At 43.4% G+C, this 18096-nt stretch overlaps 1 protein-coding gene across 1 annotated transcript in view; it reads right to left on the bottom strand.

Annotated features, from left to right (window-relative positions):
• Positions 1 to 15230, bottom strand: part of MAPRE2 (microtubule associated protein RP/EB family member 2) — a 102969-nt gene extending 87739 nt beyond the window's left edge. The window contains exon 1 of the mRNA XM_065628889.1: positions 15213 to 15230. The gene's annotated coding sequence lies outside the window, so the exon portion shown is untranslated. The remainder of the gene's footprint in view (positions 1 to 15212) is intronic.
• Positions 15231 to 18096: the final 2866 nt, after the last annotated feature.

Raw genomic sequence — 18096 nt, 5'->3', positions numbered from 1 at the left:
GTCACTTCTGGTGAAATATTCACAGGGACAAATTCTAATTTGCCCAGATATTTAGTTAGCATACACAAGACAGCTGGAAGTCTTTGCAACGCTCTCAAATGACACCATTTGGCAGCTTATCAAACTAAACGCCTTTTGCCAGTCGAGAGCATGAGCACATGATTTTACTTCAGCATTATTCTGTTCTCCCTTGGTGTAATGTGTTGGTTTTGAGAAACTGCTGTATCCCAGAGAAGACTGTCAGGGTTTAGCTTTCCTGCTCCTTTTCTATGACAAATTGATGTTGAAGTTTAATTTCCAGAATATGAAAATGACTGAGATAATATGTTTTGACATACGAGATGTGTAAAGAATAATACAACAGAAGCTGTCTCTACTTTAACCAAGCGACGTGGTGTTACACTGGGAAGTGCACTATTTTTGGATCCCAGAAACACTCCTGCTTTCCTTAGTCAGTACAGATGCTTACAACCTTTTCTTGTTTGAAGTGCTGTGCTCTTTCTCCTGCTATTCCACACAGGAAAACAGGACGTGCAAGCCAGCATAACAGCTTTCTGACACTAAGAACTCAATAAATACAGAAACACAAGTTGCTGCTTCTTTTACAGTTGATTTGTTAATTTGGAATAAAGCCACAAATTTTGGCAGTTCGTGTCCCAGAAGAGGTGGGCCTGTCTCTGCTTGATATCAATGGAAAGGCATCCAGCACCACAGGAGAGAGGATCCAGGTCAGAGTTTTTAAATTTATACACACACAAAGAACTGTTTAGTTGACTGTTTGGGGGCTTAGCTGTGGGTGCACATCATGGGACAAGCTGGGAGTGAAACCCCTCTGCAGTCAGCATGACGCACAAGTGGACAATGGGAGATGGCCAAACAAAGTACTGGTCTCATGCCAGGGACCCAAACCAGAAGACAAGCACAGTGAGAAGTGAAAATAAACTCTCCTGGGGACAGCACAGAATTTCTTCAACTTCAGAAACCAAAAAATTAGAGAACTAGAAAAGATAGGAGGGAACGACCCTATTGCACAGAAGACATCGAGCATGGAAGGTATGTATTATTAAAGGGCTTTAAACTCACCTACCAGAACTCTCTCCTGTTAATAAGTGCTTTTTCTTCTAACATGTATTTTTACATTTGAACAAAATCAGCTTTGTGGGCTGAAAGCCTCCAACACCTTGCTTATGCTCATATAACGGAAAAGAGCAGGTGGTTCCCCCATGCAGCTCAGGCCAGCTCCAGGCCTCGCTGCAGCACCCTGCAAGCAGGCAGGCTGGTACCCAGCTCCCATCAGTTACTTTTGGGCAATCTCACCAGCACCTTCCAGGACCAACCTCTATGCTTAGGGCTATGAGAAAGGCAGAAATACCATTCAGTTTTACCTCAGACATTGCTCTGAGCAAAGCTTTTCCTGCAATTTCACATTTTAGAAGTGAGTTATGAAATGTAAACAGTTCATAATGAAAAAAATGCATAGATAAACACCATACTGCACAGTGGGACTTATACAGGAAAAAACTCAGAGGCCCTATACCCTGTACCACCAATCTTTGTGGATTTCAGTGGATGCATTTAGACTACTGCAAAACACACACATTTTATTTATGTCTTATTGTGTATCACTGAGTTTAATACAACCCAAAATAAGATCTTCACGACCAACGAGCATGAGACAGCACTTTGAATTTATTGCAGTAGCACACAGTGGATGCTGTAACAAAGCAGCAACAACTCCTCTGTGCCACATTGTTTTAATGGACAGAAACTGTACCAGTAGCTATGCGTTCCTTTCAGACCAAGACAGGAGATATCACTGCCATCGGTCAGACAAATGTTTCTTGTTGGTCTGTTCCACAGCTACATAATAAGTTCCCTGTCATTTGACAAGCCCATCGTAGGATTTCTCTGTCTGGTTTTCTAACATGATCACATGTTGTCTGTAGTCCCTGCATCCCAGTGAAGGATCATTGCTGCAAGCAGAGATGATACATCATCCTAAAGTTATACACAGGATGCTACCCGCATCCTTTAGCAGACGTGGCCTTCAAATTTATTGCGAACACACCTCAAAACTGCTGTCTCAGGCCAAGTGACATCTGACTGGCAGTTATATTTTTTTTCCTCAGTTTGTTATTTAGATCTCAGTTATCTAAGGAGAGCTTTCATTATATACCACATCACCTGCGACTCCCCTTCTGGCTTGCAAGAAAGGAGCTGCACTTCAGGAAATCCAGTCATGTTAAAGAAATTGAAGGGATTTTAGGATCTGTAAAACCACTCTGATTCAAGGATCCCACAATCTAAATAAACGACAGCTGAACAGGAGGATTCATAGCAGTGTGCTGATTCATAAAGCAGTAAAACATCCAGCTAAGCAAACATCACCCCAGGTCTTCTCAGTGATACAGGTAAAACTGACTTGGGCAGACCCAGAAATGTAGAGAAAAATGCATTTCTGTCCTCATCCAGGAGTCAGGAAACTCACTTTCTTAGTGGTAGCAGAAGACACGATAGAAAACAAGACACACTGAAGACTGCAGTGCTTTAAACCCAGTGAGGTTTAAAGGATAGGCCAAGACTCAGAAGCCATCCTTGTGATGGGCCCTCTCTTCTTCCACTCCACTTTCTTCATCATCCTGGGAACACCTCTCCTTCCTTTGGACCCCCTCAGGCCACCCACACCATCCCCTTCCACTTGACCACCACTCCACCTCTGCATGCACTCCAGCCAAACCTGCAAGATGCCTCCATGTTCCTCCCTCAGCTCAGCTATGAATGCACTTGTGTTGCTATGCATGAATTAAGGAGGGAGAATCCAAAGCAAAACTTAATTTTAGCATCCACCCAAATTTGCTGAAGTTTTGTGCATGAATCTTCTCATAGCAAAAGTATTTAAATGTGAAGGGACTAGTAGAATAGCACATCAGAGTAATCCAGCTGTCAGCGTCAGTCTTCATATGCTACCTCAAAGAAACATGTTACTAAGAGATTGTCATTGCTCATCTGCCTCTGAATTACTCAGCTCACCACCAAGAAGTCATCTTTGTGGACTTTCTGCATTTAGTACCTGTGTGGCTGCAAAAATCCAATCCAGAAGAGAAAGACGACACCCTTAAGCTAGTTGTTTGGCTACTCAAAAGTAGCCTTTTGAAGATTTATCTAAATTTATCAAATATAATAAGTCATTGGCTGTAGGACATTCAGTGTCCCTTGACTCATTTGTGTTGAGTAGCAGGTTAGTGTCAGAATTACCCGGATGAGTATTTTATTACATGAATATTGCTTTTCAAGTCACAAAATGACAACAGTCACTTTAATCTCTGCTTAGAGGAAGTGACCCAATTTACAAAAACATGTTAAGCTATGCAGTGATGTCAAAAGGTAACCCTACATTACCCACTTGAAAAAGCTCAAACTTTCTCCTCATTCAGAAAACCAATCCAAATGTGTCCAAGAGCAGAGACATCTAAGATTCTCTGCCAGTATTGATAGTATTTTTCTCTTCCTTCATCTCTCTCATTTACTGCACTAGTACAACAACAGATAACAGCAAATATTTTTTAACAGTTTGGTCTACATCAGACACTTAAATGCCACACATTTAAAAATAGCTATGAACAATTTAACTGCAGCATGTCAAGCTCTCGGAAGAATGGCAGCTGATAAAGCCAAGGGGACTCCCTCACAGGAGACAGCTATGCTGACAAACAAGCCTCCTCTCACCACAATCCAGCACAGCCACGATTAGTTAGATATCAGTAAAAACACATGGTAACAAGTAGAAATGACCACACTGCTCAAATTAAGCATCCTACAAGTTTAATATTGACAGCAGAAGCTCCAAAGAAAAACCACGGCCTTATCAAGGTGGAAAATGTGTCTATTCAAATTCAAGATACATTTATTTTCTCATGTCTACTAATCACATGAAGTCAAAATGCTCTGACAGCCTCTCCAACCTATGTCATACCATTTTGCCCAAAAGGCCATCACTCAGCTTTTGCCAGCTACATTAATTCACAGTTTTGCTTACAACTTGAAAAGAGAACCCATCAACACCACCAGTTTTGTGAAAACCTTTACTTTGGTCAGTTTCATAGCGTGTGATAGTTATACTAGTATACTCTGGAGAAAGGTTAGTAGAGTAGTGACTCTCAAATACTTCCCATGTTTTAGGAGCAACAAATAAAAAAAAAATAACAGTGACTTCCACTCCTTCTAAATTGAAGGCTCACAAGAGAAAATGTATGATTTTTCTCCAGTTTAGTTAGGTACAAATAAAGTAATTGGAGGAAAAAGTCAACTTTTAAGATATTTTTCTCTGGTTGCTTCTTGAGTTTTCAAAGAAGTCCAGTCTTTCTTACATTTTCCCAGTGGCCTGAGAGGAGTTCCTAAAAAGTATTTTTAAGGTTTATTCCTCTCTTTCAAATTCCTTACAATTTTGCTTTACCATCACACCAGCAACAAGCCCAGAGCTAGGTAACCAGTGTAATAGGATAGGTATTTTTATGCTGATCAGCATTCTTGACACATCCATGCTACACACCCTACATTGGTGTGATCATTTCTTGATACAATACATTTGGCTTCCATTGATGATTATGAAGATTCACTCAGTCGTCTTGTAAACTGATACAGACCTGCCTACAGAATTATTGAACCAACGTGAACACCTGTGTTCAACAGCAAACAAAACTTTACAGCACTTAATCTCATTGAAGAATATCCACAGTAACTCATGAGAGCTCTGCTGAACAGAATAAATTATAAGCAATTATTTATATGTATACATAAGGAAGCTATGATACAGTATAAACCAAAAATTATGGCAGGATTTCTGGGTGTATCAAAAAGTCATGAGTAAGCCACAGCAATTGAGCAATAAAGCATAGCATATCTTTTACTTGTATGCTTGAGAAATTAGTATTGGTGTGACTTACAAAGAGCAGCACAATTATGACAACAACATTAAACTTAGTGTTGCGAACAGGTGTGCAAACTAGCCCTCAAAGTCATCAGTCTTGAAAGCCTGACCACCCTATGACAAATAGCAACCTCTCCAAGCTCTAACAAATTTGGGGATTTTTTTAAAAGGTGTTTTTTCTCCATTTGAGTTAGTGCTACAGGAATACAAAACTGTAGAGAACAAAACCCCAGTTATACGTAGTAAAGAAAATACAGACCTTTGAAATTACAATAATACTGAGCTCTGTAACACAGAAAAGTTACATGTAAAAATGAACTAAAGTAGTAAAGCAGACTTCATGACTTACCTTACCCTGCTGTTTTAAACATGAATTTAGAGGAACATCCCCACTCTGGGAAGCTTTATGAGGCCTTGACATAGTACAATTTCTTTTTTCTAAGATAAAACTCTGTTAAATAAAATTGGCAGTTGCCATAGACTAATAGAAAAGAGCTTCCTCTAGAAAACTTCCTTTTATAAGCCTCACCATAGGTGTGGCTAGATGACTAGCTCCACCCTTCATTCCACCCAGAAACTCAGAGAGCCTATAAAAACTTCTCTGGAGCAAGATAATAATTTTGTTAACTTGTCATGTGCTTTGCTTCAAAAAAAAAAAAAAAAAAAAAGTAGATACCTAGTTGATAGTGGGAAAAATGTAGATAAATAAAATTAAAGTTGTCTTTAATATTTGCAGTTCCTGCAACACGGGCTACAAACATTCAGTGGGTGAGCTTGCTTGGTGGTTTGCTTTTTAAAAGCATTACTGTAACAACTTGAGGGAAGTCTAAGAGCTTTTAGTATTTGTATTAGGGATGCATTATATTGAAAACACATCTATGGACTTGCAGCAATTGTTACTTACATCGCTGCAACATATCAAGAGCCTCCACCACCAGTGAAGGCCTCCGTTTTCATCACTTACATCATGGAAGATGATGCAAGATCAAAGCCCTTTGCATGCCTCATTAAATCACACACATGCCCTCACTATGAAGGGATCATCACCACTAAAAACTAGAATCTGTTCTTTTGTCCTCTAACTACATCTTAAAAAAAAAAAAAAAGGTAACTTTATTCTCGAGGCCTAATTCAAGAAGATGGGCAGGTGGACCAGGATGATGCAATATTGCCTGCAGAGATATCTGTTGCCTTGGTGTGTAGTACGAACACATCTAGACATCTGCACTTGTTTCTTACTCAAGTTTTTGTACTATCTCAGCTGATAGTTTTTTGTATTTAAAAATACCTGTATGAAGAACTATAAATTTAGCACTTGGTGTTTCTTTTCACTTAATAGCTGAGGTTATCCTGGCACTCCTGCAGGAGCTTGGGTGTGAAATCAGAGTTCTTGAGGGGTTTGGCAGGAGCTCAACTATGCTTCTATCATCTGGGTTTGCTTTCAAGGGAGCGATTAGGAAATTATGTTCTTGTTAACAAGATCTGTGCAAGTAATGCCTATTATGCCCAACATTTCCTGTATTTAGTTGAAGTGATTGTTCCATCTTGATATGAAAAGATGAGGTATTTTCTTGAGAATTAGTGGTTTGGGCCAAATCTTAACTTTAAAAACTATTACAAGAAGAACATTCACCCCTTCTCACAGAAGTGTGCCATTTCTGTCGGAAAATGCTACCTTTAAAATATGTGTATCCATGTGGAACTTTTACTATGAAATTAAAATACAATCTTAATACTGCCGGTGCTCCTCTTCCCCCACCTCCCAGAGTGCCAGATAGAGGAAAAAAACCCACTTTCATTGCAACAAGAAATTTTTCTTAATAAACAACAGTATTCAATTTTCATGGCTTCTGTACCTCTGCAGACAAGATAAAGCATCTTTTACTTTGAAATCCATATCAAAGGGATGTCCCTTTTTGTGGCTGAAAGTCTATAATCTCATGCTGTATCATACGTGACTGCAAAACTCTGCAGCATTCTCCAAGGGCAATGCAACCATTTCACCTTTTAAAGAAAGTCTGATGATTCTAGGAAAAAGACAACATCTTGGCAAGTTCAGAAAATATAAACCTAGCATATGAGAGTAAAAAACACAGTTCTATTTAAATGCAGAGTTGGGAGAAATACAGACAAGCTCATGTTCCTTCTTATGACTGAGAGGTCCTCTAGCAGAGGTGGGCACCGTGGGCAGGCTTCGTCTATATTTGCTTCAGTAATGACTGACAAAACAGGTCAGCTCTGGCAGCCTCAGCTGAGTTGTCTCTTATTGTGAATTGATGTTCCCCAGGCATAGTGGGAGAATCCAGGGGTGTGGGAGAAGGAGAAGGAGGAATGTCAGAGGAGATGGGCAAAGCCAGGAATCAGGGTATGAGAACTAGGGTGTTGTGCTCAGTGCAGCCAGCTCTGTACTGTTGCGCTTCCTAGGCTGGGGCTTGAAATCGTGCTCTGTTTAGAAATACAGGACTCAGAGGATACCAGAAATGACACTATAACTTTTAAAGGATCTGAAGTTTCAGCTGGTAGTAACCATACTCCAGTACTAAAACGTGAAACGGCGAAACAGAGTATGGTCTCACCTGTAGCAGCTAGCAAATAAAATCAATAGAAAAAATGCTCAGTGCCTGGGATTCGCTCCTAATAAATGCTACACATGAGAAAAAAAAAAAAGTCTTATTTGCTGAATATCACAAAGACCTCTTACAGCTATAAGGGCACACCTGCACACCTGCATTGCCTGCTAATAGCAAACACAGCATTATGCAGCCATAGGAGCAATCACACTTTTTGCCATTATAACCAGAGGAAATTGCTAAAGCTTGGTTGACCAGATCACCTTTTAGCAGCTGAAACTAAGAGAGGTGAGCACACAGCTGCAAGCAAGGGGCCAGCAGGTCAGTCCTTACTGAGGAGGCACTTCAGTCACACCCATCTCTAGTGGTTTCATCTTGCTTTTGCCAGCTGCTACCACGCAAAGGCAAGCCTTAAAAACATATTTGTTTTCCTGAGCAAGGACAGTTGCGGGAGCTTCTCTAAATCTGCTCATACTTAGCAAGGCATCAGTGTTTAAAGTACAGAATTAACCTGGCTGCTGGCACTTTGGGTTCAGGGGAAAACTTAGGCTGAGTTTTAGTCTCGGTTTATTCCACAGTCTCCTCTCTCTTCACGGACACCTGGATCAAAAGCTCTTGGTTTGATAAAGCAACGTATTCAACCCTGAACACAGCGACTGCTTCTCACTCCTCTTGGTAAGGCACAGCATTTTCTAGCTTCTCTGCTTGCCTGGGGTGAGGCTGACCTGAACTTCTTTGCTGTACCCTTGCCTTTCCTCCTGAACCCATGATCAGGCTGGAAAACACCAGTTAGTTGTCAAACAGCAACCAAGACTCTGCCTCTGAAAGAGGAGTTTAAAGAGTCAGTGTTAAAACATCGTGGTCAGTCAAAAGCAGGAATCCACGTCAGCAAGGTACCCATCAGAGCTTCAGGGGTATCTGTGGCGCCATCGGTCAGTGTGTTCGTCTGTTAACTCAGAAGGTGGTGGTTTGACCCCACCCAGGAATGGGTTTCCCTTTCCTTACCCGTAGTGGGGGGGCTGGAACTAGGTTCTCTTCAACCCAAACGGTTCTATGGTCCTATAAAAAGCAGAGGCTATCTAGTACCCTGGGCAAAGGCAGGAAAAAAAGCAAACTGACAGAATCACAGCCAGTTTTGTGGTGAAATCAGTATGCAGCAAAGGGGAAGAGACACAACACAGATAAGGAATGTGAAAAATCTCATAAAAGGGACTGTGTGAGAAAGAAAGGGGCACTCCAGAGGAGCTGCCAAAGCAGCAGCAGCAAATGAGTGCAGGGTTCTTTCCAGGCACAAAAAAACAACCCCAAAGTGGCTGAAAGCCCAGACCTCTTGTTTTCTTAACAGAATTTTTTGTCATCATCTGGAATTATTTAATCTGCACTTCAAAAATCTTCCAAGATGCAGCCAGCCTGAGGCTGCTGGTCAAAACTTCAGCAAATTCAGTTTTCCTCTGACATTCCCCAGACTGTTTTCAGCTGCACCTTGCAACCCTCACTTCCCCTACAGAAATGTATATTCCTAGCAAATTTCCTGTGGCTTGTTAACTAGGTGTAAAGATGTTTACAACAAATTGCCAATGTTTAGTCTCTCGTATCACTAAATTTCCTGCTTTTTTTTGGCAAATATTTCTCATTGTTATGTTTGACACCAAAGTTCATGAGAGGGTTAAAGGGTTAATGGAGTTGAAAGAAGTAGAATAGAACTGACTATAAAAGGTCACTGCAATTAGTAATGGCTGAGAACTTGAGCTGCAAGTAAAAGACGTAAAAGTTAACTGAAAAAAAATGAACAGCTTTAAGACTTAGCCTGTAATCTTGCATACTTTATGTCAGGGTGTTTAAATATTTGATTGTTTGGTAATAACTAAACCATTTACCTTTACAGCAGACCTGCAGACTAACCTGTTGAAGTGGAACAGAACTGCAAGAGTGGGATGTCCTACCTTGGCCACTAACCACTCCAGGGAAACCCCAAAGCACATGATGCTCTGTGAGCATCAAATGCCAAGGCAAGTATTTGCTCTGTTGGTGGAGTCTAGTACTGGAGTTTAGGCAGCAATCCTGATAAGACAGGAGCTCTTTGCTGCCTCTGTGATTAGCTTAATTACAAACAGAAGTCACCTGTTCTCCTTTTGTGTGTATAGGTCTATTAATACTAACGATGTGTTCATGCCATCTGCCAGTGAGCTAATTCCAATTTTGCAAAGCAAAACACATTTTTTGCAGGTGTTTGGAGATGTGTTTATTTGGCCACAAGACATAAACATTGCAAAAAAATATTTGTATGTGCAGTTACTCCTGCAAGACTATCTTCTGGCACGAAGACTATCTTCTTAGACACGAAGAACTCAGGAATGATTGTGATCGAGAGTATTATTCATTTATTGCTTCAATTTTGCCTCTGAGACTGGGTCTTTGCCTCTGGCTTGCAAATATTCTTGGATTCAGAATCATAAACTTGCCAAGGGATGCCACATTCCCAGCAGACAGGAGTCATGAGATCCAAGGTTAGTGTCAAGTGCCACATTGCAACGAGGCTTCAAGAATTAATTTACTCACAACATTTCTGCTTGGTCTGAATATTGTAAAACCAAACAAAACATATTGTTTTCCTTTGATAAAACCTGACGTGCTTTGCTTGCAGTGTGATCCAAACGGTCAAAAGACATTGATACTACTGCATATTAAACCCAGTATTAATTGAGATATAAAATGGTTACCAGATGAAAGCCTATTTTAATAAAATTCCTCTGGAAGGAGTAGCCTGAGAAGATATTCAGCCATTTAATATTAGATGTTGCACAACCAAACCATGCAGTGAAATCAGACACAGATTTTCACCTGTTGACTTTAACAATTTTGTCAAGATTTACTAGATGGAAACAACTTAGGTATCTAAAGCTTACTGCTGATAGGCCTGCATGCTACAACCTTCTCCCCTTCTCACCTGTCAAATCTATGCGGATCTTGTATTTTATGGCAACTTGTTAATTTTAAGTGATTTGGCATTGGTGATTAGATGAACCTGAAAGCTTGTAATTTATGTGTGTGGTAGATTATCCAGTGTTAGGACCCTCCTAGTTTTATCCCTTCAGGAAAAAAAAAAAAAAAGTAAATGATATATTCAATATCTGAAATTGCCTTGCTGAAGAAATACCATTGGCTTCTTCTGGGAAGGTGGAAAAGTAACATGGTGAGCCATTCTCAGAAGAGACTTGGTTAAAAGTTAGGCTCCTGTAAAGCATTTGAACTGTTTCTAAACTTTAGATAGGACAAATTTGGAATATGGGGTCAATTGAGGTTCAGTGGAATGAAGCTGGATGAATGCAAAGCTCTTCAACACAAGATGCAGGAACTTCTGAGACTGAGGAGGTGTTCTCCCAGGTTCATCAAGCCTCTCACCGCAAACTTTGCAATGTTTTCATCTTCTCTAGCACTTCTCCTCCTCTTTACCACCATCAGGCATCTTTACCAGACCACTGTAGAGCATTGTCACCTCCTTATGGTAGCAGCTGCTGATCAGACTTGAGCATACTTTCCCTACCTGAAGCCCTGCTTTTGCTATAGAGACTCTATTAGACAGCAGAGTTGCTTTCTTTCAGCCTTTAAAAAATATGTTTTGGACACAGCGATAATAAAAATAGCTCACAGCAGCCCTGCTGCTGATGCTGGGCAGTGCTTCCAGAACAGGCCTGTGCCTAAATCCTTCCTGTCCTGCGACTGCATGCTGTGGTTCAGCCCATCAGGGACAAATATGACATGAAATGGTTTTGAGATCCAACTGCATCTTTAGATAACAATATGATAAATACTTGCCCTGACAGCTTTCCTAGGGCATTCTTGTTTTCAGAGTCCTTTCCCGGCGGTTCATATTTTGCATTCTCCTCTCTTCTCTCTGAGCCCTGCTGCCAGTCCCCTTTTCCTTTACCTGACTTTCTCAAATGCAGGAGATTGGTCACTGCTTATTCCTCACAGCCCATGAATTGTCTTTTCAAGCCCCTTGAAAAAAATACCTGGTTTGAGGCTTTCTTTCCCCACCTTTCTTGCAGACAGACTAAACCCCATAGATTAGAACACCCTTAGAGCACCCATTGCCCTGTCAGAGTTCAGTCTTTAATTTAATTGCTCCGAGAGATAAGCACTGTAGACACCATCAGCAAGGAGGGTCCACAGCCACCCCATGACAAAAAGCATGCAAATGCTGTACATGCATTTCCCCAAGTCACCTCACTTTTTCTCCAGTGAGAAATCAAGCCCTGCTGATGCTGCAAGGACTTCACATTGGCAGCTGTAACTATCCTCAAAGGAGCTAAGCCAAAACACTTTTATATACATACACACACACATATACGCATGCATAAAAAATCAATAAATAATATATCTAAAGGTGCTGAAGGGCTCAGGATCTCATTTAAGCCTCACCCAACAAGAGCACACGTGCCATGACACAACAGTTGGTCTTTGGGCCCCCAACAACCCAGAGAAATGCTGTCCATGTGCTCCCCACCAGGACTTTCTGCATCAGCAGCCGTTCTCCCTCCACATCCCATGCAAACACCGGCCCAGCCCAACTCTGGCTGAGACAACAGCTCACAGTTTTTAGCATGATATAGTATCATTCTTCAGAGGTGCCCGAGGGGAAAATGCATTCCAGTCACCTAATTGTGTTAGTCTAGTGTTTCTCCCCCTTCTGGAACTAAGCTATTTCTTAAAAAACTTGACTGCATTAAGGTTTCAGTGTTGCAAATCTTAAGAGAAGAAGGGCCAGGATAAAAGTTATTTAAAGATAAATTTGAATGACATGCTTTACCAAATGCTTTAGTAATTTTCAATGCCCTCAGATCTCTTTCAAAGATTAACCGAGGATGAATTCTTGTGATTATCCATTTGGGAGCGAGGGGGTGTAGGTGGGTGGAGGGGGAGTCGTTTGTTTTCTAACTCCTCCAAATATTTCACTGGCATTTGGATGAATGGTCAAAAAATAACACAGAAAAATGCTAATTAGCCAGAAGAAACTCTGATAAATAGTGGAGAACACTTGGACCTGTAAAAGCTGAAAGAAACCTGATTTGAGTTTTATTGTCAGAGGGGCCTTAGATTTAGAATATCAGACAACTAAAACTAAACCAGGACACTACAAATAAAATCATAGGGCTGAAATAATTATAGCAGTCCCAGACTACCAGTCAGCATTATCAACGCCTAGGTTATTTCCAATGCAATTTAGAAGGTCTCCATGTCCTTCCGAGCAAGCTGTCCCCACTCCCATTGTAGACAGGCAGCTTGTCCTGCCTGAGGAACAAAAGACAGGGCACCAGAGTCTCTGTTCCTTCTCAAGGGAAGAGACACGCTACAGGAAGACTTGACCTTGAAGAACAGGTACCTGGTAAGTGGCCAACTACCAAAAGTGTTAAATAAGAAGAAGACACCTCAAATGACCAAACCATACCCAGCACCAGGCATTCTAACACAGTCTAATAGGGTAATTGACCAAGTTATACCAACCTGCCATGGCACACTCCACAAAGTGAGGTCATAGAAAAATATCCATACTTTCCTGTCTCTGAAACTTGCCTAAAAGGCATAGGTATTTCACAGACACCAGGTCCATAAGATGTTAACTGCCCTGTATGCTGCTGTCCCTGGCTCCTTTACTCTCTCACTAAGCCAATCCTTTTCTCCTTATGAAGCTCAAGCAGCTCATGCATTCTGTAGGCTGGACTTGAGGCAGATTGAAGGAAACAACACTTGCCCTCAGGAAAAATCACATTTATTATCTGCTAGTCATTTCTGAAGCCCTTGGTTGTATTTAAATAGATTATACAGCATCTCAGTCAGCTTTCTCTGCTAGTGACAGGATGAAACTTCACTGTTGCAAGAGAAGTACCATAAATATTAAGTGTTTTAGGAGGATAGAGACCTTCCTGTCACTCAAACTCTGCACCCACAGGATATGGCAATAGGTAAGTTAAGGGGTCATAACCCTCCTGTCCTTCACTTTGGGGATGATTGCCGCTGCAAGGACTTCGCTAACAAGCAGCCATTGAATCTCAGCAACAGTTGCAGGCAACCCCTGTGGGAGACAAAGCCATTCTGTGCTGTCTGTATCTTCTGACTGCTTGTGTGAAGGCCCATCCCGCACATCCAGTTGTGCGAGTAAAGACGTAAACAAGGATTAAAACAGGAGTCCCTGTATCTCAGGCAGCAGAAATGGAGTGAGCGGGTGTACACCAAGGATTTGGAGAGCATTCAGCCTGTGACTTGTGTGTATGGTTGCTCATACAGATGTTGAATTATAAATATCTCAACATGCCCTTGAGATGGTACTTCTAAATACTTAGCTCTTTGTTGAAGCAATTGGAACCTTGACTAAAAGGTTTACCCCATGATAGTTTTCCTGTAGAAGTTTTTACACAGTTCATTTGGCTTCAAAAGACATATTTTAAAACAGCAAGTGCATCTTATAAAATAACCTTTAAGCTATATGATGCTTTGTTTGAAATACTGTTCTGACATTCCACTTCTAAGATGTCATCTCTGTCTCAGTGTTTATCTTCTCTAAAAACATAGCAAAATTGCTACATTGTTTCTTGTAAAAAGTTTTCACTTTCTTTACTGCTTTAGATTTCTTGCTATGTTAATTTATGAGCTTCTACTATTAGCCTCAGTTCATTTGCTACACAGTTTGGGGCCACAGATAAAAAGCAAATATCCCTTTGGAAAGCAAGTAAAGTACAAAAAGGACTATAACTCACTCAACATAGAAAGCACCAGAGAGTTGTTTGTTTGAATTATTAGAAGTAGTTTAAAATAAAAAAAAAACAACGGTGGTATTTTTTTTTTCTGCAAGCTCACATGTGCTACTACTGCATTGGAAGCTCGCAGCTTCAGGTAGCGTTAATATCTGCCCGTAGTCCTGTGTCTTTCCTCGCAGGATCTGCCACACTCCGTCAGTGAACGCAGCATGCTGAATCATCAGGCTTTTAGGCACATCTCCCGGAATGGGATTTATTCATAATGGAGCTTCCCTAGCACACAGCACACCGAAGGAAAACTCCTTTCAAGCCACCGTTACCAGAAGCTGCTTTGGACACTCACAACTCAGTGGCGACGTGCAAACTCGTTATACATTGCAGGATTTTAAATTCATGCGGTAGTAAGCGCCTTCCTGCTTTTGACGCAAGGCATTGCGGAGCCAGCCAACAACTCTTCTGTTTCTCAACTATTCCCGTCGACAAAACAAACACATAAACACGCTTCTCAGCCCTTAAGCCCTCTAAATACTAATTACTGTCTAGTGATGCTGCTTATTGTAATACTCCTGAGATTTTTCTGGCTTAATCTCCGCAGGATAGCAGACTCATGAGGCAAAGGTGGTTTGTTTTTTTGTTGTCGTTTTTGGTTTTTTTGCACCGCCTGCCACAGAGCTAAAATTTCGCTTCCTTTTTTACAAAAAGTGACCCGATACCCACCGGCTGCAATTCCCCGAGCTGCCCACGGGTGACGGGATCGCCCCGCGGGGGACGGGTCGGGGGCTGCAGCCCCCGACCCGTCCCCCGCGGGGCGATCCCGTCACCCGCGGCTCACAAAGCCGCCCACGCCCCGCAGGGCCGCCCACGCGTGGCACGGCCCGGCATCTCCCTGGGGTGCCGGGCACCGGAGCCACCCCGCCGCTCCCTGTGCCAGCGTGGCACAACCCCCGCTGCTCGCCTCACCTGCTCCGCCGCCGCCACCGCCGCTTTTCCTTTCTCCCGCCCGCCCCGCTGACAGCCCGGCTTTGTCCGCCCGCCCCGCTCCGCTCCGCCCCACGCGGGAGGCGCCACGGGAACCTCCCCGGGCACGGCACGGCACGGGGGACCCGACACAGTCTCCTTCCCTGCCCCGGAGAGCGTTTCCACGCATGGGGCTGCGAGTGCCCCAGCCCACGCCTGGCTGCATCAGTGTTGTTATTACTTATTATGATTAAGTTAGTTTTATTTTTTTTTATTTTATATTTTAGATTTTTCCTTCCCCTTTTCCCCTTTTCCCCTTTTCCCCTTTTCCCCTTTTCTCTTTCTCCTTTCCCTTTTCCCTTTTCCTTCCCCTTTTCCCTTTTCCTTCCCCTTTTCCCTTTTCCTTCCCCTTTTCCCCTTTCCCCCTTTCCCCCCTTTCCCTTTCCCTTCCCCTTTCCCCTTCCCTCTCCTTCTTTCCCTTCCCTTTCCCTTTTTCTTTTTCCTCTCTCCACTCTCGCACTTTCCCTTTCATCTCCCTTCGTCTTTGGCATAAAGTTAAGCTCCGCGCTCGCCTCCCGCCTCCTCGTCCCCCTCAGCGGCTTCTGAGGGAGCGCAGGCGGCCCCGGTCCCGGCGAGGTCCCCGACGGGCGCGCAGCCCCCGTGGTTTCCCCCGAGCCGCCGGCCCCCGGGCGCCCGAGGGCGGTCGGACGGCGCTGGGGCTGCGAAGCGGCTCCAGCATCGCCCCTCTCGGCCCCTCCCTGAACCCCCCAAAGGCCTCGGCTCCCCAGCCCCGCTGGACGCACCTGAGGGGCACAGCGCAAGAGCCCTCTCTGCAGAAAGAGATGATCATTTCCACAGGCTCTCAGAACTTCCCCCCGCCCCGCACACACTTTTTTCCCCTCTCTTCAAAACCATCCCACCGGCTCTGGAAAACTGAGCTAGCCCGAGGAAGCTGTCAGGGCCCTATCTTTAGTTCTTTGCTCTGCAGATGGACTGTTAGTCAAGTCCTGCCCACGTGGAGTCTAGTGGTTTATGTTTTTAAGCTCTGTCATGTAGCTATAAATGCTAGGGGGAGGCGATCTCTGTAGGATGTTTTTTTCCTATTTTTGTAATGACAACTATCGACTAGGGCCTGGAGAAAAGGAGAAATGGTGCAGAGCCTTCCCTCCCTTTTAATGCAACCTGATATTTCCCCCTGGACATTCTGTTAGGGCATGTTTAAATGAAGACAAAATTAAAAAGGGGGGGAGGGAATCCTCAGAGCTATGAAATAAGTAACCTGAGTTTGCTGTAACCCCGTTATTTTAGACATGGGAAAGTATTATGCATGTTGGGAGAAAAAGTGCCATTCCCTTCTGAGCAGCTTGTGTGAAGAAGGGCTGAGACCCAGCTTCTTCTCCAGTGTTTGTGGGACCTCCTGTGCTGCATAGATTACAGGATGCCATGTCCCTGTGGATGTATGGACCCTATATAGACCTGGCACAGCAGCTCTGTTGTCATAATTAACTAATGGAAAGTGTGGCCTGGAAGTGGTGACGGGGGATACTCACGGGGTCTCCAACTCTTCCCATTGCTAGGAAGAGAGACCATCCCCTGCCTTGGGAGTGGGTTAGGGCCAAAGCTGAGACCCAGAGGGGTTCACCACCACCGACTGTGTTGGGCCCATCTGCTCTGATGTTTTGTGGTGGAAGAGCGATGACAGTGCTGTGCCACTGGCACCTCTCTGCACTGCTGATGTGATGGTGCTAAAACTGTAAAACCATGAAACTGGGCCTGCAGGTCAAGCATGCTCCTGAGCCCTGCTGCTTTCCACAGGTCACAGACACCTCTTGAGGGGGAAAAGATCCCAAATATAAGCACTCTTAGGTAATGCGGAGTGGACAGCCCCTCAAAAACCTGCCACTCAAAGCCAAAGGAATTTTCTGGCTGTTTTGGTAGTCTGAAAACTGAAATTTCTTCCTCACCCTTTTGTGTCATAGTGACAAGAAACTATTTTTGTGCCCACAGAACAATTTGAAGATTTCACTGCATCTGCAGGCTGCATTTAACTGAGTTTGAAGATCAAAAGATATGCTATTTTTGTATGGCCTTCTCTGGAACTCCACACAGCAGTGTTTGAGGTGCTGGTGGATGATTTTGTCATCAGCGTCTGCCTGAGCATTGCAGGAATTGTTATCTTCTTTGTGCAGAAGGAAGGCTGCAGAATGAAGAGACAGAGTCAAGCTAAAAAACATCCCTTCATTTTCAGGCATGTCCAGTCTAAATGTCCACCAGGAGACCTGCTGACTCAGGAGACCTGTGGTCTGGAGATTTAGGTGCAGGTCACCACTGGCTGGTCTCTGTCTCCTGCTTGAGGCTGCCAGCATTGCAGGTGAGAGGAGTGTTGGGTCTCAGCTATGGTCAGGTGCTCCCATGTCCTGTCTCCACCAGTCATGATGGTCAGCATCGGTCACCCTGCACACCTGTGATTTCCTAAGCTGAAACAGCCCAATCTGATGGAGATAATCTCCCAGAGCTTTCAGGTACTGAATGCTCAGAAGCCACGACTCCTAAAACTGGAGAGACTCACACTGAGCTCCGTGGAAGGTCTGGGGATTTATCAATCATCCACATGAACATGGAAGCTGTCCTCTCTGTAGACATCCTGACATGCATTTCCTTCCCTCAAATGCTTCCCATGGTCCCATTCTACCCCAATGCCAGCACTGTCGTAAGGATCACTGCTGCAGAAACAGCCACATTTTGCTGTAGTCCCCCTGCAGTGGATTTTGTTTTCCCTAGTGGAGAGGACTTGGGTCATGCACATTCCTTTGCACCACGAGGTGCCTGGATCAGGCTGATGTTACATTTGCGGCCAGTTTGGTTTTGTGTAACTGATTTACTGTGT

Source organism: Caloenas nicobarica, chromosome 2 (genome assembly GCF_036013445.1).
Source record: "Caloenas nicobarica isolate bCalNic1 chromosome 2, bCalNic1.hap1, whole genome shotgun sequence".
NCBI lineage: Eukaryota > Metazoa > Chordata > Aves > Columbiformes > Columbidae > Caloenas > Caloenas nicobarica.
The sequence above is the reverse complement of the archived record's forward strand: the minus strand, read 5'-3'. Positions and strand labels throughout refer to the sequence as shown.